Source organism: Callithrix jacchus, chromosome 6 (assembly GCF_049354715.1).
Source record: "Callithrix jacchus isolate 240 chromosome 6, calJac240_pri, whole genome shotgun sequence".
Taxonomy (NCBI): Eukaryota; Metazoa; Chordata; class Mammalia; order Primates; family Cebidae; genus Callithrix; species Callithrix jacchus.
The window spans coordinates 27,995,447-27,999,993 of record NC_133507.1 but is presented as its reverse complement, the minus strand read 5'-3'; positions in this window follow the sequence as shown (position 1 = coordinate 27,999,993).

Sequence of the window (4,547 nt, the reverse complement as noted above, 5' to 3'; positions counted from 1 at the left end):
TCATGTACCCCAAAACCTAAAATGCAATAAAAAATTTAAAAAAAAATGGGAAGTCTAACTGTTTGCTCCTCAATATCCTGACCTTCCAACCGACAGCAAAGGAAAAAGTTCTTCATCTGTAATGATGTGAGAATGTGTGTGTGAAATTCCTTTCTGCTCACACCACTCTATAGAGATCTTCCTTGTGCAGCTTCGGTCTGCAGGCCCTACGCAGAGGGCTGGAACATCAGTTTCCTTTGCCAAGCTGGGTTGCACCTTCTGCTTCAGCCAGTCACAGTTCCTCCCATCTGATGCACAAGTCACCCATGGGCTTTTCAGGGACCTGAAGAATCTATGGCCTGAGTGCGGAGGAGCAGCTTTGAGCTGAAGACACTGACTCCCAAGGTGGTCGGAGGCATAGGACATCTGCAAAGAGATGATATTTAAAGCTGTGAGAAGGATTTTAATGACATCATTTGAAGGAGAAAAGAGAAGTCAGCCCCAAAGAGAAACTTCAGGGATGCCTAAATGTGAGTGAGTGAAAGAAGAAAAGAACAGCTAAAGAGACAGGGAAGGAGTGGGAAGAGAGGTGTAGGGAGAACTCATAGAGAAAGGCCCCTGCAAGTCAGAAACCCTGGGCCCAGATCTGGGATGGTCAGTTCTTTGCTGTGTGGCTTTGCATAAATCACTTGACCTCTCTAGGCTTTTATTTTTCTCACCTTTAAAATGCAAGTGGTGAGAATTCCTGCCTCCCAGGCTTGTTGTGAGATTCAAAAGAGGAAGGACACATAGTACCACATGAAGTGTATTAAAGGCATAGCATATTTCCCAGGGCAGGGAAGAAGGGCCCACAGCGTCTCTGTATTCACATTTTTATCTCACTGTCAATCTCTCTTTTGGCCTCTAATTACATTGTCCTAATACAACTTCAATTCAAAAGATATAAGAAAACTTGACTCGATATAGATTTCTTTGTTAATTCAAGTACAGAGCTTGTCTCAAGAGCTCTCTTGCTTTTGATTGCTTTTTCCTGAATAACCTGCATTCCTACGAAGGCAACAAAAAGTCTTTAATGCCTAGCAACGCATTTCCAACTGTGCGATGCATCCTATAATACGGACAGGTCAGGGAGTTACAGTCTGCAAGTTCAGAGAAAGACTTTTCTTGATGAGCAAAGGTTCATTTGAGGCACTACTTTGGAACACTCCTTCTCAGTTCAGTTTGGCACTGTCAGATATCCAGCGCCAAATCTTCAAACCAAAGGATGTCTTCACAAATTTCTATAGATAAAACCATTATAGGAAATCAATGTGCTTCTGCATTCTCCATTATAACACAGCCGCAGTGCCCCAGATATAGCCAGGGGAACCAAGAGGTAATGATTGGAGGTGGGGTAAGGAGGATCCATATTCCCCTTGCAAAGTCACAAACACTGCTCAAAGTTCATACAAATAGGCCCACTCAATGTTAATTTGCTGGACAATTGTTTCCCAATGTAAGCCTTAGTTTGCTCACGTGTAAAGTAAGGTCACTGGACTAGATTTGTTATACATCTCTTTTAAAAAGAGTATTCCGTGTTGTTTATTGAGCATCCAACCAAATGAAAGCACTTTGTCTGAATGTTTTCCTCAGCCTTCCGCTTTCATTAGAAAGTTTTTGGTTTGCATCGTAAGGAAAGAATGGCTTTGGTTTCCCTGGAGCCTGCTGACAGCTATGTATTATCGGTGAAATTGTGTTAATACTAAAAAGGCCAAGGTTCTGGTTTGGCTGCAGCAAACAACTTGCCATACGACTGTAAATTAATCATTTTGCTGTTCTGAGCCCAATTTTCCCGAACTTTAAAATAAACTAGAGGATACATAAGAAATCCGTAACCTTAGTTGCCCCTAGAGAGGCGTAAACTAATTACCTGAAGATCCATTTTAGGAAGTTTTGTACTGCGTTTAGATAAGAGGTACACTCGATTGGATTGGTATTTTTCACTATACCCTGTGCTCTTTTCATACTCGAATTTTATACTGCACACATACACCACCTATTCATTAAGCAAATAATTGTTTAAATTGAAAAATAAGTTCATATGCCTAGCATTTCCTTTCTTTATCAGCCTCATGGTTAAACAAACAAGACTTTAAATAGTATGGATTCAGAGAAAACTAGGTAAAATGATAAATAAAGCAATGCATTCTAATTCAGGATATGAATAATTGTGAAAAGAGCCAGTTCTTCCCATTGGAATGGAGCATCCGTTCCTTATTCCTGATGGTATAGGAGACGGTGATGCTGTCATCTAATTGTATCTTCCTAATTGGTGAGAGCACTTGAAGGACAACCATGATGTGGTCAGGAAAAGAGCACAACCGTCACAAAGACAGCCCGCATGCCACACAGAAGTTCACTGCAGCTGGACCAAAACTGGCTTAGCTGATAGAATAAATTCCATCACTAGCTTAATTGAACAGGAAATGACTGCTATTTGGGACCTAGGAAATACTGCTTGAAGAGTTCCCATAGGTGTTTAAGCTTTAAATTGTGGAAAACATAAGATTCTCACAGATGCATATGGATGAATAACAGCCCAGGATAAAGGAAAAATAAAATTATGAAAGTTGGCAGCGACCTTTCAGAAGCAATGATTGGCAAGTGCTTCAATCTAAATTATAATTTCCCAGGTCCATCGCAATACATTTCCAGAAGCATGCCCTGCCTTTTTAATGAAAATATATTGACAGGAATGTCACATCTATGCCACAGTGTTTCCTGTGTCTTTTGACTCCTGATGTCAAAGCATTCTCTTTATATTTGTCTTACTGATTTGCAGCCTAAGAAGAAGAAGCATGTTGGTTGCTCACAATTAGTAATAGCAAAGGAAATTTCTGAATTCCAGGACTGATAATTTTATTTAACCACTTAAGGTATGCACAAAGAAAATAGCTGCTGCCATATTAGATAACTCACCTGGGGTCACACAGCCATCTAGGGGAAAAGGAGAAACTGGAGTCAGTTCAATATATCTTAATGGCTCCCAACAGCTCCCCATTTCTGGCAGGTGTATGTGTAACCTTTCTGGCTAGGGGAGGATAATTAGGGTCAGCAATAAAGGTAAATTCTCCCACAAAGGGGAAAGTAGTCAACAGAAATAGAGAATGCAAATGGAGGACTTTATCCTGGGCAGTCCATGGTTCCAAATTTCATCCTTTAAATCATTTTATCTTTTTGAATGATGAGGAGATTCAGAGGAGCTTATTGGAAGGAGCTGGACAATACGCAGCCAGGCAGAACACCTGTCACCAAGGGACTGGGACGACTGACCCTCTCCTAACAGATCTTCAGCAGGAAAGCACTGAGAGCGGATGGGAGGAAGACACAGAAGCTATGCTGAAGTGGGGAAAAGCCCCTGCATGGGGCTACCATGCACTGGGACTGGCTCTTGGCCTCCAGTGACTCCAGGGAAACAGGTGAGTTGAACTCACAAGGAACAACCTGCTCTCTCCACAGGCTTCTGGAATCCCAGCAGGAGACCCCTTGACCACCACAGGCACTTGAATTGGCAGGGAGAGCTGCTTGGAGACGTGGTAGAAGCAGCAAATTCAGCCTGAGTGGAGCCCAGAGGGTTTGCTGTGGGAGATTTGCAGTGAAGCATGGCCAGGGACAGCCATTCCTCTAGGCTCCACTTGCTCCCATAGCAGACTTTAGCCCTAGGGTAACTGTGGGAACTAAATTCTTCCGGGTGGTCTTGCCTGTCAGATGAGGCCCGTTCAACAACCTGAGCACCCCGTGGTTTTCTGGCCTCTCCTGGGGCCCCAGCCTGGCTGTGCCTGCTGGCAGTGCTTGGGTAGCCCTAGGGAGTTAGCCCTAGGTAACCCTGAGTGCTCCAGCAGAGCAGCCCCTATCACACACCAGCCCACCCACTCCCTTCCCCCACTGCACAGTCTGATATCAGGAGGATATTATTATTGTCTTGCAAAGCGTGACTGAATTCTCTTGAAGTTGCAGACCAAAATCAGTCATAGTTGTGGCAAAACCTTTGTACTGGGCCGGGCACAGTGGCTCACGCCTGTAATCCCAGCACTTTGGGAGGTCAAGACAAGCCTGACCAATATGGTGAAACCCCATCTCTACTAAAAATACAAAATCGGCCAGACATGGTGGCACGCACTTATAATCTCAGCTACCCAGGAGGCTGAGGCAAGAGAATTGCTTGAACCCGGAGGTGCAGGTTAAATTGAGCTGAGATTGCGCCATTGCACTCCAGCCTGGGCGACAGAGTAAAACTCTGTCTCAGAAAAAACAAAAAACAAAAAACAACCTTTGCACTATGGAAATAGTTTTGGGGAAGTACATGGTGAATCTGGTTGAGGGTTCTACTTGATTGCCTTGTGAACAGAGGCAACTTACCGGGGTTGCTGAATCCTTGGGGCTGGCTGAATCTTTCCTTCCACATCACTCTAGGGGCTCATGTCTAAGTCTGTCAAAGCCATAACAAAAGCAGCGCTCCCAGAAAAGGTCAAGAAGCATGAAACAGAAATTTTAATTACAGGCCTGTATGCTGAGAATATAGAGATCCA